General features: G+C 37.3%; 1 protein-coding gene across 2 annotated transcripts in view; it reads right to left on the minus strand.

Annotated features, from left to right (window-relative positions):
- LOC127623284 (cortactin-binding protein 2-like) overlaps positions 1-18,590 on the minus strand; it is a 59,709-nt gene that overhangs the window by 29,209 nt on the left and 11,910 nt on the right. The gene's annotated exons all lie outside the window — the stretch shown is intronic.

The raw sequence follows: 18,590 nt of genomic DNA on the forward strand, positions 1-18,590 counted from the left end.
TTCATCAGTCTTAGTTCCGAAACTATTTTCCCATTCATTTTCTACATAGGGATTTTTATAAATTCTAATTTATTATGAGTGAATGAACAATTATGAAGCATCGGAATCATGCTATCAAATCAGAAATGGTGACAAATATAAAACTATTCACTGAAAAGTAGATGTCAACTGATTAAAATTGTTAATTGAATTAATCACATGATATGCTAGGGAGAAAACAATATGGTTATCTCATGATTTGGTTGACAGTACGATATAATCTCAATTCAATAGAATAATACTCAATGACAAAGTATGACAGAAAATGTTTATAATTTAAAAAAATGTCATTATAAATTGTCTACACTTCTCTCCCCAATTTGGAATTCCCAATATGCTCCAAGTCCTTGTAGTGGCATAGTGAGCTGCCTTCGCATCTGAGACAGTCAATCCGCACATCTCATCACGTGGCTTGTTGAGCGCGTTACAGCGGAGACCTAGCATGTATGTAGGCTCATGCTATTATCCGCAGCATCCACACACAACTTACCACACACCCTACCGAGAGCAAGAACCAGATAGTGACCACGAGGAGGTTAACCCAACATGACTCTACCCATCCTAGCAACCGGGCCAATTGGTTGCTTAGGAAACCTGATTGGAATCACTCAGCACGCCCTGGATTCGAACTTGCGACTCAGGTGTGGTGAGCTACCCAGGCTCCAAAATAAAATTCTTTAATACACAATATAAATTCTAAAAGTTCCAATAATAAAGAAATCCTCATATACCATTCTCTATAAAAAGATATGAACAAATGGCCTTCAAAAATAGTGAGCTACATTCAGGCTGATCAGGTGCAGAACAAGCAACAGAACTGAACAAAACCTGTCCTGAAAACATGTGCGAAAGTGTATATATTTATTTTGAATCATTTATTACCATTATTATCGTTTCTACCAATCTACATTCTATACATTTATATTATTTCATGAAATTGTATATTTTTAATAGTGAAATGATCTGTCAATGTTTGAAATAATGTGTACAATTTAGAAGAAATAATATTGCAGTTTACATAAAGCAAAACATGTGCTAAATGCATATCACAGACTAATGGCACTTTTCCACTGCACGTTACGGTTCGATTCACCTCAACTCTACTCGCTTTATGTTTCCGATCTTGCATTTCACTGCAGTTTAGCGCCATCTCAACGTGGGTGGGATTATAGGCTGGTCGTCATAGTCGCGCCACCTCTACTGCAGTGACATCTTAAACACAACACAAACTGACCAAAACAATAACACAACTGCTAGCTGTTAGCTACTAGCTCATTGTGCTGCATAAAGCAGTTGTTGCATGGTGATTTTAAACAAGTGTAATAGTTAAATTGGCCTGGTTGTTTTAGAAGCAAGCTTCCCAGTAGCTGGTCAACTAAATAAAGTGAAGCTTTCAAGCAGAATATAGTTTTAACGTATCCTCCATCGTGGACTCCATCCAGGCTCTGCCCCTCCTATTGCTAGCCAATCTAGATAGCGTCCATTTGGTCGAACCACTTCCACTTTTCCTTGATGGTTCTGTAGTCACTTTAAAGTTTTTTTTATCTTTTCCCTACACTGTTGGTAGGTCCGGTGGTAGCCGTGTGCGGCCAACAGCTGATACACTTCCTGAGAGACTTTTTGTTTCGCTCATCACAAACGAGTGGACCGTCTGCACCTTGTTTATTGACCACGATGTGATTTTGTGCACAGCCATTACTTTTTTCACAATTTGAATGTCCCTAAAGTACTGTTATCACTGTTGCTAACTTTAAAACTAGCGGGTTGATGTCGCGTGTCGGAAATCCAGTGACGCTGGTAGTGACGATTCTCCCTGACCAATAAGTGATCTGCAGGATTTTGACGTCACATTTAGTATCGGCTCGGCTCGCTTGGAACCTCGACCGAGGTGGTACTAAAAAAGGTATCAGGTACCAGGTACTATCCACAGTGGAAAACCCCAAAAAAAGCGAGCAGAGTCGAGTTGAGTAGAGTTGTACCATGCAAAGGAAAAGCCCCATAACAGTGTTCCGATTTATTCACTTTTCATATATATATATATATATATATATATATATATATATATATATATATATATATATATACATATATATATATCTATTACTTTTGTAGTATTATTCATGCAGAAGAATTGAAATGACATGATTTGAATATAGGAAAAACCCAACCTTTTTAATTCTGGAATTCCTCAACATCATAAATTAACAGACCAAGCATCATCAGTCCTACTGAAGGCCTGTCTTTGGACAATAAAATGGTCAAGACACTCTAAACAACCTAATTTAAAGCATTGGTCAGAAAGGCCCCTCAGCATGACCTTCAGAACTTGCACACAGAGTTAAAGCAGACTTTTCCTTGAAAGGTTTCCAAAAGACCATCATATTTGCATGACCCTAATACTAACACATTTCATCTTAATCCAGAAACATTTTACACAAAGTCACAGCACTTTACAGATTTAACCTTCTAAAATGTACAGAATGAATTTAAATCCACGATTTATACCATACCTAGTCTTGCTAGGTAATTCTGACAATTGCTTTGAACTGTGGTAACTTGTATAACTGACAAATTAATGATTATAGCCTGATATACCTATTTAAAATATGTGTAATGTTTTATCCATATTGTATAACCAAGGGATTTTCATATTTTGTTTCCTACACGTATAATATTCATGTCAAGTTTAGTATGCAAACGCTCCCTTGATTACATAGAGGAAGCGGATGACAACGAATATCATGTCTCTTGTACCATTCTCAAGATATAAAAGTTCATGTTTAAATATGCACTATTTTTGAGCGGGAGATTTGTAAGAATCTGAAACAAAGGACCATAAAATCAACTGTCGAAAAAGACAACCCAGTTGACCATGTGACTCTGAAAAGTCACTTCTGATTGGTGCAGGACACCTTTGGGGATGCGGACAATTTTAGTTCAAATGTTTCCAAACAGGAAGCTTCTCTCTCTCTTCTCTTTTGCCCTCTTGTCTCATCCCTTCTGCACTCTCTGCTCTGGCTCTTCCCTCGTGGTCTTCTCTGGATCTCTTCGGAATAAGATCCATGCCATGTGAGGACCAAGGAAGCTTGGGACTTCAAGTCCCGAGGAAGCCACTCACTCTAGAAGGTTCACACACACATGAGAAGGCCTCGCTTCAAAGCCAACCTCATCATTCATACAGACAATAACTACCCGATCTTACAGAAGTCCAAAATTAACTTTTGACCAAGAGCCAAGAACCAAACAACACAAAGAATGCAAGGAAACACTACGACATGCAAGTACATCTCCAATATTGTGCTCAAAGTGCTGGTGTATTAGTTAAATACTTTGGGTAATCCGATAGCAAATCGATGTAGACTCAAAAGAAGGATAAATGGTTCTTAAGGCATTGTCAACAGACTCCGTAAAGTTCATTTTCACTGTATTGATCATTAATTTCACATTCTGTCACTCTTCTCACCAACCTGTTTTATGTATATATATGTGTTAGATTAGATTTATGTTTAGAATAGTTTGTCTGTATTCAAAGATGAATGACTGGTATATTTTGATAAATAATCTCATCCCAGTTTCTAAAAGGTTTTGATTCAAAGCTGTACATAAATACGTGTGATATCATTTTCAATAAGCCATGAGATTAATATCACTCCAATAAATGAATTAATCAATTCACGTACAGTCAGGTCCATAAATATTGGGACATCAACACAAATCTAATCGTTTTGGCTCTATACACCACCACAATGGATTTGAAATGAAACAAACAAGATGTGCTTTAACTGCAGACTTTCAGATTTAATTTGAGGGTATTTACATCCAAATCAGGTGAACGGTGTAGGAATTACAACAGTTTGTATATGTGCCTCCCACTTTTTAAGGACCAAAAGTAATGGGACAGATTAACAATCATAAATCAAACTTTCACTTTTTAATACTTGGTTGCAAATCCTTTGCAGTCAATTACAGCCTGAAGTCTGGAATGCATAGACATCACCAGACGCTGGGTTTCATCCCTGGTGATGCTCTGCCAGGCCTCTACTGCAACTGTCTTCAGTTCCTGCTTGTTCTTGGGGCATTTTCCCTTCAGTTTTGTCTTCAGCAAGTGAAATGCATGCTCAATCGGATTCAGGTCAGGTGATTGACTTGGCCATTGCATAACATTCCACTTCTTTCCCTTAAAAAACTCTTTGGTTGCTTTCGCAGTATGCTTCGGGTCATTGTCCATCTGTACTGTGAAGCGCCGTCCAATAAGTTCTGAAGCATTTGGCTGAATATGAGCAGATAATATTGCCCGAAACACTTCAGTATTCATCCTGCTGCTTTTGTCAGCAGTCACATCATCAATAAATACAAGAGAACCAGTTCCATTGGCAGCCATACATGCCCACGCCATGACACTACCACCACCATGCTTCACTGATGAGGTGGTATGCTTTGGATCATGAGCAGTTCCTTTCCTTCTCCATACTCTTCTCTTCCCATCACTCTCATCTGTCCATAGGATGTTGTTCCAGAACTGTGAAGGCTTTTTTAGATGTTGTTTGGCAAACTCAAATCTGGCCTTCCTGTTTTTGAGGCTCACCAATGGTTTACATCTTGTGGTGAACCCTCTGTATTCACTCTGGTGAAGTCTTCTCTTGATTGTTGACTTTGACACACATACACCTACCTCCTGGAGAGTGTTCTTGATCTGGCCAACTGTTGTGAAGGGTGTTTTCTTCACCAGGGAAAGAATTCTTCGGTCATCCACCACAGTTGTTTTCCGTGGTCTTCCGGGTCTTTTGGTGTTGCTGAGCTCACCGGTGCGTTCTTTCTTTTTAAGAATGTTCCAAACAGTTGATTTGGCCACACCTAATGTTTTTGCTATCTCTCTGATGGGTTTGTTTTGATTTTTCAGCCTAATGATGGCTTGCCGAAATGAACTCTGGACCTTTTATCTGCTCCTTGTAAATGGGATAATGAGGGAATAACACACACTGGTCATGGAACAGCTGAGCAGCCAATTGTCCCATTACTTTTGGTCCCTTAAAAAGTGGGAGGCACATATACAAACTGTTGTAATTCCTACACCGTTCACCTGATTTGGATGTAAATACCCTCAAATTAAAGCTGAAAGTCTGCAGTTAAAGCACATCTTGTTCGTTACATTTCAAATCTATAGTGGTGGTGTATAGAGCCAAAAGATTAGATTTGTGTCGATGTCCCAATATTTATGGACCTGACTGTATTAAAGCTAATTCCTTACAGTAGAAATTGTGAGCGGATACAACGAGACGTATTCCGATTTTAATGGAGGAGAATTTTATTCAGACAAATAAACTTGTTATTTGTCATTTATCTAATTTATAATGGTTGTCGAACATGACTAATTGCATTATACATTGCATTACCTAATAATGTAGTATAAAGACAATTCAATTTGGTTCATAGCTCACATATTTCGTGACCCTAAATTCCATCACATATAATGGTGTGAGAATGCAGGCACTTTAATGGTTCCCGTCTAAATTCATCAGTACCAAATACCCTTATATATAATGGTGTGAGAATGAGGGCACTTTAACAGTTCCCTTCTAAATGTAGCATACCAAATATCTTACACTTTTTACTTTGTGACTGGAAAGAAAATAAAGGATACATAATTATTTAATTAATAGCAAGTTTAAAAATGTGCTAAGGCCCTCAAATAACAGTTATTCAATATATAAAGATTAAACAATTATATGTAGTTATATTTAAATCATTTTGAATAATAATAATAATAATAATATATATATATATATATATATATATATATATATATATATATATATATATATATATATGTATACATATAGTATACTGTATATATTACATACAGTATTAGGAGTATGGGACATGATTGTGTTTTTGTTCCTAAAACCAAATCGAATTAAATTAACGTGTCATTGGCTATACAGTAAGTACAAAAACAATAAAGTTGATAAAAAATATTAAAATATAATAGTACAAAAAATATACAAGTACTTTTAAAGTGACATTAAAATCACACTGACTTGTACAGAAGCATACTGTATATCATCATTTCTCATCTCGAAGCTCATGAGGAGTTCTACCTAGAAAGTTTTATAAAGTACTGTTGAAAATGATCTGATCTATGGAGAAAAATAATGGTATTTTTTAAGCCTACTTAAAAAGACGCTGTTGCGCTGTGTTTTATCATTGCCAAAGAATCATAAAGCAATTCATCATATATTTGGGGCTTTCTCATTGATCATTCCTCTTAAGGGATGACTTAATACGTGACTTCCTCTGAATGTTATGCCAAGGCATAGTACTGCATTGAACTGGGTGAAGCTGAGGGCACTACAAGTGATAAAGTGAGTCTCTATGGAAGCCCATCACCGCAAACCTCAAAAATCTGCCATAGACTCTTAGCAGTAATTTTGACACTGACTAGAAGAGGTTAACCATGAGTAAGGCTTTTGTGTGGGAGAAAGTGCTTTTCTGTGCTTCTGCTGTTCGAGTGTTAGTGTGTGTCCAAAGACTCTCACAAGGGACCTTTCAATTAAAACGACACAGAGCTGGCTTTGTGGCCAAGGACTTCCGCAGCTCCTGTTTCCTAACCTAAATGCAAGATAGAAAGGCATCAGGATGATGGAGGGGAAAAGAGGTCTGGAGAGGGGATTTAGTCTTTATTTTAGGCTTTCATCAATAGAATTCAGTTTGTGACATTATCGTTGTTGTGTAACAAATTATCCAAAATAGGAAAGATAGTGATAGTGAGACCTTTCTTTAAAGGGAGTCGCGTGGCGCCGTATGAGGGTCGGAAGGGTGAATGCCGTGCTCTGTGCACTTTACTAGTTTTTAATACTTTTTGTGTCATAAACCGGTGAGATTCTATACAACCTGTTCCATATCTGTTCTATGAAGAATTCATGTCAAATAATTCAAAATTCTTGGGCTCTGGAGACATTAAAAGACACTTATGTGCTCAAGCTGATACCCCAGGCAGGGCCACAGGCCAGGTACTCCATTTGGAATGGGTTAAATCGGCCAATATTCATCTTAAATCCATGATCGTCTGATCGTGCCTAGGTTTAGGGCCAATCTTTTTTGCAGCATGCAGGCAATCACACTTACACTGGTCTAATGAATGAGCACTTGCTCAGCACTTGAAGCATGACAGTTGTTGGCAATTCTAAGCATTCACAGATGTAAACTTTCAGGCATTATGTAATTGAGATGAATATGCCGGTTTGTTTTTAAAAATGTGTAAGAATTACATGTGTATGAATATTAATTTGCCCATTTTTTAGAGTTGTTACGGTAGTTATTCGGACTCGTTGCACAGTGAACAGTGATATAGGTGGCTGCTAACAGGTTTAAAAACAAATTAAACAACAAATAAACATGCAAATACATGATACATCATGTGAGTTGTGACAATCAGACATGGTGTTGAGTGATAGAGACGGTTCATCAGCAATTATGAGTGCTTTTAGCTTTACTCTCTTTAACATGAGCGCTCTCTGTGTCAATCAAAGACGTGCACTCTTCAGGTGCTCTCAATATCAGTCACTCATCCCAATTTAAATCAGATTAATGTTGGTCACAATACCACTAATAATAAATATAACTGTTTAACCTTCAATAACGACACTGCGTCTTAATGCATTTGCTTAATAATTAGTGATTTGTGTTACAGCAAAACTCAAAGACCGTAAACAGACCATAGATATTAATGATTTCTCACTGGAGCTTGCTATGAATATATTTTTCTTATTTTTGAATGTACAGTATCTCTGTGATGCTTTCATGGTTTTTACTGGTTGTCAGTATGTCACAATGGCATTTTGATATTGACAACAGAACTATTACTAACTGTTTCATTATTGTTGAACTTGAGCCTGTTCAAGTGTAACTGTTTCTGCCACTTTTAAGTGGAATTGTGAAATTTTGAATTAGTTTTAATCGAATACATTTTTTGTTGTGACTATTCAAGTCAAGCTGTTTACACCATTTGTATGTAAGATTTCAATTCATCCATACAGAACTCAGTGGATTGTACCTGAATATTAAAGTTAAAATAAGCTATTACACCATTCTAAGTAGAAGTTGATTTTATATGTGAGTTTTATAAAAATGCTAGCTGCACTAAGTTAAATGCATTAAGCTAAAGATATCTTTGTTACTTTTTTTACTTCGTTATTTTTGTAAACAAGCAAAAAAACAATCTGCAGCTCTATTATCTAGGCAAATACAAATATCGGATCGCCAGATATTTAATATTTAAACATCAGATCAGGGGCAAAAAAGCTGATCGGGACATCCCTACTCCCTGCTAATTCAGAATTAAACTTGGTATTGGAGGAGGGAGTGTGGGCTAGAATTAAAAAAAAAACATTGTCTGCATCTAGAGATGCAAGGGTGCACCTTTGCAATTCAAGATTTTAGATAGATTCTATTGGACCCCCTCTAGATTGTAGAGGTCTTAAAGACACACCCACCTGCTGGCAATGTCAATCAGATGATACAGAGATACAACTGATGTCTTTTGGGGGTGTGTTAAGATCCAAGAATTTTGGTTGACGACTCAGAGTTTTATGTGTGAGGTATTGGGCACTAAAATGTTATTTTGCCCCAGTCTCTGCATTTTAGGCAATGGGGCGGTCATCAATATAGAGAATAAGCACATAACAAAACTGGGTCTAAACTATCTGAAGTGCCCCCATTTCAGGAGTGGTGTTCAGAGATGGGCAGCGTGGCAGCTTTTGAAGAGGGGTCATCCAGAAGACTGGGTAATAAATATTGATTCTGTTTGTATATGTTTTGCTTATCTTTGTTTAATAGATGAATCAATGAAAACTGTTAATCATAAAAAAAATAAAAGGTCTCACGAGCTAAGACTCGTGGCTGTTTTCTGGCATAGATTAAATGCCTCCATGTTGGTGATTAGGCAGAATGGCATATGGTATGAAGCCTGTTTTTAGCTTTTTTTTGGTAGAGAAATAGGGCACTAGAGGTTGAAGAAGTTTTGGGGAGGGTAACGAGAAAGGACAGTCTGCAGGGTCCTAAAGTGGAGAATAAGGAGAGAAAAATCTGGGCAATCAAGTTATCACAGAGTCCCTACAGATCATCCCACCCTCCTCTGAAAACTCACAACACCAACCACCATCTGTCATCCATCCTTTCATACAAGCCACAATCTTGAGCCCTGATCAGGTTGAACCCCATACCTATCAGAACTATGGTGTCCCCAAATCTCTGCTTGTACTAGAGCATTGGGGTGGTTTCTGCTGTCTCTTCTGTACACCCAAAATTGTATCAACTTACTTTGGAGTATGTGATAGAAACACTGTTCTCATGACATCCACTCAGCAAAATAAAGATTCTAGCTGGCAAAAAAATGTCCATGGTACTTTTCCATTTATTACATTTCTATTAAAATTAGTCATCAAATTATCGAAATGGTGCTGATGGAGAAGAACTGTACTGGCTGGTTGGTTTAGAGACAAAATCAATAAACAATTCAGGCAATGAGGGAATTCTGCTCTTTTAATTAGGCACTGTGTATAAAATTATCCAACAGAAAGTATTTTGGGATGCACCTAATTTCATTTTCTGTTTTGCACTGAAATGCATCCTATATTTTTAAACGCAGCTTTTCAAGGTAATCACATAATCGTATTATTTGTGCAAGACTATATTGCGATTTCACTCTTCCCTCAAATCAAATGTGCAGCCTTAATGGATACCCTACCAATGTCTCAGAAGTCAAAGTTTGCTGGTTTCAAAGGGTTTTGGATGGTTTTACCTCATCATGTAAGTGTTGCTTTCACAGCTGTCAAGTCTGTCACAGTGGTTTTTCCTCAATGTGAGAACAAGAATGAATAAAGGAGTGGCAACGCTTCTATATTCTGTGGCAATCATTATTTCTGTATAGTGCATTTGAATTCAAAGAGTTATTACAAGGTGTCTTGATAAGTATTAATAAATGAACCATTAAACTGATTTGCTGATGGTTTTAATTTGGTCAATAATTAACTGAAACATCAGTGCATCCCTATCAAATTGTATGGAAAGATGCAATAAAACCTTTGATCTCAAATGACAGGAATTAATGTTAGCATCAAAAAGGACGGTTAGATTAAACTTCCCAGAAGAGCACATTCTGTGAGAACTGAAACAGCACGTTGACGTCATACAGAAGCATTAAAATGTCACTTTCACAGACAGCATAAAAGATGAGCTTGTTAGATCATCTTCATAAAGTCAAGATGAGCTATCATACTCCCACATGCCTACTCTGCTTCTGAGTCAGATTCATATTAGGCCCTGCTTTACCATGCTTTGATTTGAAATCTTCTCTCTCTCTCTGTCGATCTCTCGCTCTCTGGAACACAAACACACACGACTTCCCTTTCCCCATGGAAATTCACTCATGCTTATGCCACAAATGCTACAATTGAAGTCAGAAGTTCACATACACTTAGGTTGAATTCATTAAAACTAATTTTTTAACCACTCAACAGATTTCATATTAGCAAACTATAGTTTTGGCAAGTCCTTTAGGACATTTACTTTGTGCATAACACAAGTCATTATTCCAACAATTTTTTTACAGACAGATCGATTCACTTTTAATTGACTATCGGAAATTCCAGTGGGTCAGAAGTTTTCATACACCAAGTTAACTGTGCCTTTAAGCAGCTTGGAAAATTCCAGAAAATTATGAAAAGCCTTTAGACAATTAGCTTCTGATAGGAACTGTGGATATATTTTAAGGCCTACCTTCAAACTCGGTGTCTCTTTGCTCTACGTCATGGGAAAATGAAATGAAAAAGACCATCTTCCAAAGACCATTTCAAAAAAAGCCAGACTACAGTTTGCAAGTGCACATGGGGACAAATATCTTACTTTTTGGAGAAATGTACTCTGGTCTGATGAAACAAATATTGAACTGTTTGGCCATAATGACCATCTTTATGTTTGGAGGAAAAAGGGTGAGGCTTACAAGCCGAAGAACACCATCCCAACCGTGAAGCATGGGGGTGGCAGCATCATGTTGTAGGGGTGCTTTGCAGCAGGAGGGACTGGTGCACTTCACAAAATAGATGGCATCATGAAGATGGAAAATGATGTGGATATATTGAAGCAAAATCTCAAGACATCAGCAAGGAAACTAAAGCTCAGTTGCAAATGGGTCTTCCAAATGGACTATGACCACAAGCATACCTCAAAAGTAGTGGCAAAATGGCTTAAGGACAACAAAGTCAAGGTATTGGAGTGGCCATCACAAAGCCCTGACCTCAATCCGATTTGTGGGCAGAACTGAAAAAGCGTGTGTGAGCAAGTAGGCCTACAAACCTGACTCAGTTACACCAGTTCTATCTGGAGGAATGGGCCAAAATTCCAGCAACTAATTGTGAGAAGCTTGTGGAAGGCTAAACAAAGAATTTGATCCAAGTTAAAGAATATAAAAGGCAATGCTAACAAATATTAAAAAGTGTATGTAAACTTCTGACCCACTGGGAATGGGATGAAATAAATAAATCATTCTCTCTACAATTATGCTGAAATTTCACATTCTTAAAATAAACTAGTGATCCTAACTGACCTAAGGCAAGGAATGTTTTCTATGATTAAATGTCAGGAATTGTGAAAAACTGAGTTTTAATGTATTTGGCTAAGGTGTACGTAAACTTCTGACTTCAACTGTACATGGGCCTTGATGTGTTCTGTAAAAAATGAGTCAGATTTAATCATTTTTAAAAGATTAAATATATTTGACCTGGTTTAAACACACATTTGATTTTTCCTTCATGGTTGTTACTTTCCATTGACTTTTTGATGTTTTTTATTCTGCGCTACTGATATTACCCCTAACTTTCACAGAAATCTTTATGCACTTAAAGGTTTTCTGTCTGTCATTATTTAGCATGTTTATTGAGCCATTTTCCTCCCGGAATGTTGACTGGTACACCAAAATGCAGGTGATTCCAGGTTTTACTCTCCTTTTGTGTTCCTTTTATTAGATAGGTTAGTAGAGAGAGAGAGAGACAGGAAATGACTAGAAAAAGATGGGGATCAGGATCGGGAAAGGACCTCAAGTCGGGACCGAACTCGGGTCTCCCATGACACTACCGCACCTTATGTCAGAGCACTTGCCCACTAGGCTAGAGCTCTGACAGGTTTTACTCACTTTGTGGGGATATTTTCAACTCACAATGTATGCAAAACTTGACACAAACACATCTACTTGGTATTGACAGATACAGAATTTGTGTGCAGATACCGATAGTTTGGTTGTTCTGCTTTTTTAGCTGCCTTGTTTCAAATCAATGAAAATTACTTGCACAAATTCAAAAGAACTTTCCTCCTGAGGAAAACTAATGTTGCTCACCCTGCAGTCTGTGTGGATCCTAACAACCCAGTATAGTGATGGGGACACTATCCTGTAAAAAAGGCACCATCCTTCAGAAAAGACATTAAACCAAGGTACTGACTTTCTGTGGCCATAAAAAAATCCCAAATTTTATCAACTATGCCCTCCTAATAATCCCCATATATTATTTGGCTGTACTCGCTCCACCAACAGCTGATGTGCAGTGGACATACGGGCGCACTACAGCTGCCATCACATCATACAGGTAGATGCTGCACATTGGTGTTGGTTGAAGAGAGTCCCCAGGACACTACGTGAAGAGCTTTGAGTGTAGAGTCAAAAGAAGCATTATATAAGTGTAACGTTAATTCAGAGTAAACACAGAAGCAAAAAGCACATTTTGTAACTCAAATTGTCATTCTTAACTCACATTACCTAAATTCTGAATAGCCTCCTGTCTAGGGCTGGGTATCGTTCAAAAAATTTCAATATCAATACCGATACCGGTTCCTAAACAATACTTTTTTCGATACTTTGGTAGAAAATAAAACCTCTGCAGGAAAACAACAAACACCGGTATTACCGTTGGTTAGACGCTAGGTGGTACTATGGGATGATTTTCATTATCAAAATCAAATCACTTTATTGTCACACAACCACATACACAAGTGCAGCAGTGGGTGAAAGTCTTGTGTGCAGTTCCGAGCAACATAGCAGTCATGACAGTGACGAGACATATACCAATTTACAATAAACATCAGATTAACACTAAACATCAGATTAACACAACACAATTAACATATCTAATGTACACATATTTACACAATAATTATTATTGTGTTACACAACACAATAATAATATACAATGTATAGTAAACATTACAGAATACACATACAATAAAAAAAAGGATATTAAGTGTATAAAAAAAGCAGGGTTAGGGTTAAGCTTACACAAGACACCTTGATTTCAAACATTTAACTTTATTTTTTATTTATTTTAACTAAAAGTTCAAATGAAACTGGAAAAAATAAGTGCATTTAAAATGCGTTGTTCAACTTTTTGAAAGATGGCTTTACAACAGTTGTGAACCTCTCTGGCAAAGAAGCTTCATCCAGTGCATTCTCTACCCGTCGGGAAAATATATAATGTGTGTGAATACATTTGTTTTGTTCCCTCCTTCACATATATATATATATATATATATATGAGCAGCAGAGACTCGGGGGCATTGCGTCATAAACATAAACTTTTTAGGTCACTGTGTCAAGTTAAATATAGTTTAATACTTAGAACAAATCTTGAGATCCCTTAGTTCGGATTTGCGCTCCATCAAGTGTTTTGAACGCAAGAACGTAACGCATGTTTGTGTTGTTTTGCTGCTGGATGGTTGTTTTCTTCACTGTATAAACTGCGTGTTGCCACACAGCTGAAGTTTCACTTACTGCCCTCTGGAGTAAACAGGTGGTACTACAAGCTTGCATTTCTCACAAATCTTCCATATTACGGTCCGGGGGGCATTGCGATTAATTGCGTACATTTTTTTACTCGCACTGAATTAAGGCGTTAAATCGACAGCCCTAATATATATATATATATATATATATATATATATATATATCAGAATCAGCTTTATTGCCAAGTATGCTTACACATACAAGGAATTTGTCTTGGTGACAGGAGCTTCCAGTGTACAACAATACAAACAATACCAAAACAGCAGCGAGACATAGGTAATTAAAACAAAAAACAAAAAACAATACAAAATAAATAAATATACATATACGTACATACACTCACCTTCATACATACCCACATACACACACATAGTGCAAATCTATTACAATCTGTTATATAGAGAAAAAAAAAAAAAAAAAAAAATTATATATATATATATATCATTATAATGATGATAATAATCACTGAAATATAAATCATGGTTCGAGGTGAATGTGTTTTTGTATTATTTCATACATTTACACAGTGTTAGCAATGTTACTTTTAACATTCTTTCTCAGACCTGGAACACAAACCATTTTCTGATACCGGCACTTTTAGATTTGGGCACATCTAGCATGCTACATGCTTATCACTGACGTTGATGAGATTAACCCCTTAGGTATCGAAATTTGGTAACAAACGACAAGATATAATCGATACTCGATTGTTTAGAGGCAATTCAATTGGTGCCTGGTGTGGTGGTGGTGTAGTGGGCTAAAGCACATATCTGTTAATCAGAAGGTCGCTGGTTTGAGCCCCACGGCCACCACCATTGTGTCCTTGAGCAAGGCACTTAACTCCAGGTTGCTCCGGGGGGGATTGTCCCTGTAATAAGTGCACTGTAAGTAGCTTTGGATAAAAGCGTCTGCCAAATGCATAAATGTAAATGTAAATGCCTAAACTGTATCAAACTCCATACCCAACCCTACTCCTGTCAGGCTCACATTAAATTAGTAAGATTTCTTAATTTTTGGAATGTTCTTGAATCTTAATGTAATGGTAAATTATGAAGCATGTCTCTTTTTAGCTAGAACAGCCATAGCGTTATTTTTAACAAACACATCATATCCATTAACAGTAGTTCCACCTGATGAAATTATAGCAGTTCAAAGCCTACAAATTGCAATTCTGCCATAGTTGTCACAATTCAAAGCACTTCCACACAACAAACATTTTCTTTCACACACAGCATAAGTTGTAAGCTAACTGAATTATGTATTTTTATGCCACATTTTGACAGGAAATAATCATCTCTGATCAGCAGCTGTTTTCAATCAATCGGGCGATTTCAGTCTTTTCAGGCTTTTTTCAGTCAATGTCACTGCTAATATATTGATAACTTTCACTTAACTGTCTAAATTAGGACACACCATAGACTTATATTTTTTCTTTTTATATAAAAAGCTAATTATATTTATATAAAACATTATTTTTTTATGAACGGTTCTCCACAAAGGGAGTTTTTGTCAAATTTAACTAACTTATACATACTATATGTAGATGAGCCAACACACAAAAACTCATGTACACATAATGTTCCACATGTTATATAAATGTACACCACTCAGGGCATTTTCAGTACAGTGACTGTACAATGTGAGAAAATGAATCACAACCAACCCTGAATTTTCCTTCCTGTCAATGTAGAAGCAACATGGTTCAAACATTTGAGTTCAGCCCCTCAAGGCATTCTTACATAAACAGGTCACAGCAGTGGCTCACTGGCATTTACAACAAGAAAAGCAAAACACTTGAATTCGATAAAAAGCGGGTATTGTGTTCAGAAGCAGTAACCAATCAAGTTACAAGAGAATAGGGGAAAGCAAAGTAACCCCTGTGCGCAATACTGACAAGTACCAGTTAAGCATACGTTGGGGTCTTCGCACAAAAAAGCACTACATTAAGTTCCCTCTAAGAAGTTCCCTCTAGCTCGAAAGGCACTGCTGGACCGCTAGAATTGGTCATGGCTCTCTAATGATGCTTGTGGCCTATTTTAATGACCCTCTCAAATGAATGAAATTGCTGCTCTGCTCTCCACTGACCAATCTATGAAAATCCAATAAAATTGTAAAACCCATACAATACATACAGCCTATGCACAACATAACGGATTCACACGAGCAAAGCTATTTTGAAGCTTTGCTGTAAAATGCACTTTTCTTAAAGAAAAACAGCTTTATATTTTCTTACAAGATTATTTCTCTACACGAAACCATTCAGTATTCAACCTACAAGTGCTTAAACTTGACCATATGCATGTTACTTTCAGTTGATGAGAGATGGGAACTCTCAATAGCCATACTAAAGTTTGCTTCAGATGACACATAGACAGCGTATTCTATGCACTTCATTACAGACATATATAATGAGGCAGTTCCATTTTGAGTGACAGCGTTTGCTTTTCTCAAGCAGCTCATCCAAGCGCTGGATGACTACATTTTCATAAATGTGTTAGCTGATGTCAAATACCCACTGCATCAAGGATTACACCATATATTACAGATACTATCAGCCAACTAATACTACTGTTTTTCACCCTAGGACAGATTCTTGCACCAGTTCAGCAAACTAATAAGACTGAAATATTTAGGAAAAGAGATATTCGTTGCTTTTAGCTATAGTCATGAGCTTGAGGGGTTACATTCTGTATGTATTTTTGCCTCCAATGTGGTTTAACTAGGGCTGGGTATCGAGTTCGAGACATTTTAGGCACTGACCGAATTGCCTCTAAACAATCTAGTAACGAAACATGTCTTGAAGTTCGGTACCAAATTTCGATACCTAAGGGGTTAATCTCATCAACGTCAGTGATAAGCATGTAGCATGCTAGATGTGCCCAAATCTAAAAGTGCCAGTGATTGGCTGTGTTTAGTCATCAAGGAAAAACACTAGTTTACGCCGGTTATGCCCAGAGACGCGACGCGGCATGTAAGGCTGTAGTGTGTATGCGTCTCAACCTCCATAGATGTAAAAGATATGGAAAAGATCAAAAGTGTGGATATATTTCACCAGGCTCGATGCCAACAGCGTGCGATGCAATATTTGCGACAAGATAATTGCTGCCAAGACTGGCAACATGACAAATCTGATGTAGCACTTGACAGTGCACAAGATAAACTTAAGAGCAGAAAGTTGCTACGTCTTCGACTGCAAGAAGACCGAGCCGGTGCAGTCATCCTCTCAGCGTCCTGCCACAGAGCTTCCTTCAACAAGCCCACCAGGAGTCCTCAAACTACTGATGAATGCAGCGGCACTATGACTGGGACACCGACAGCTAAGGTTAACATTTAGGAAACAAACCAACAAGCAATATCGGCTAACACGTGGTGGTACATGCTTGTGTACTTGTTAAATTAAAGTTTCTGTGCATGGTGACTTAGTCCAATAAACAGGGACCTACGTACATTGGATATTGTTTGGATGTATGGCTATAGATAGCTAAATCAATGCTACAAATGCTTTAAGGTTGACAGTAACTGATCAAGTTTAACTCACATTAAACTAGTTAACTTGTTAAACCGTATTTATCCTTAGGGTTGGCTGAATTAACAGATTAGCTTTCTTGTTTTTCCCCTCTTCACATTAATGTTATAGCCTCTGCCAACCTTGGCATGAAAAAACCAGAAGGCTCAGATGAGGAATCTTTGAGTCTGTAAAAAAATCAACAAACTGAAAAAATAAAACCAACGTTTTGTTTTTTTTTAGGTAATTTGTAACGTTTGTAATCTTGTTAAAATGTATTTCATAAAATTGGTATCGAAAAATGTATCGTTTAGGAACCGGTATTGAAGTCAAGGTATCGGCATCGATTTAATTTTTTTTGAATGATACCCAGCCCTAGGTTTAACAGTAGCAATCCATTTATTTTAAGGATGTTCTTAGTGTAGTCTAAGGGGAAGTGCAAGTCTGTGCCACACTCTGGCTTAATAGTAAATTCTCCAACACAAAACAGCTCAAGAACTGAAAGAAAGTCTCTAAAAGCTGAAGTGTGTAATTCTTTTGAGGATAAAATACTCTATCCTATTTCAGCTGAATATGCAGACAACCATAAGTAAGCTTTATTATGTCTTCCCCATAAAGTGCAAAATCTGTGGCTTGATCAAATCATTGCTCTTTTTGTTTGAGCACCCTGACCTAAATTATTGTAGAAACATTAGCTCAACTGAAGGGTGTAAATGTGTTTATCCAACCAAGATTATTTGGGAAAATTTTCATTATTATTGCAATTCCGTTTGGGTAGTCTAGTGGCACAGAAATTTCACACTTCACCCTAAGGATAAGAGGCTTTCACATTAGAATCATAGATTTCTGGACCATGCCTGGACTACTTTTGAGAGGAGAACTAAGGTTGTCAAGAAATGTAATGACAATAACTCAGGAAACAACACAGTGACTGATGTAATATGAAGAAAGGAGTGTCTGAGGTGGGGAAAGAAGCTGGCAGCAGACAAGTAACTGGAGTCTAGACTGAGTGACTGCCCTGCCATTCAGCTCTCAATGAGAAAAAGCCTGGCCTTATCCACACTGACATTTAAAGGACTGAGTATTCAGCTCCTGTCTCATTTTGTTTTGGCTGCTAAGCTTTAGAAAGAAAAAACAACACCTTCAGAGCAGGGGCGGTGTGACTTAAAGGTCTAGACTGGTAACCCAGAGGTAGTAGTATCCCAAAAGGGCTGATTCATG

This window comes from Xyrauchen texanus, chromosome 29, assembly GCF_025860055.1.
Source record: "Xyrauchen texanus isolate HMW12.3.18 chromosome 29, RBS_HiC_50CHRs, whole genome shotgun sequence".
In the NCBI taxonomy this organism is placed as follows: Eukaryota; Metazoa; Chordata; class Actinopteri; order Cypriniformes; family Catostomidae; genus Xyrauchen; species Xyrauchen texanus.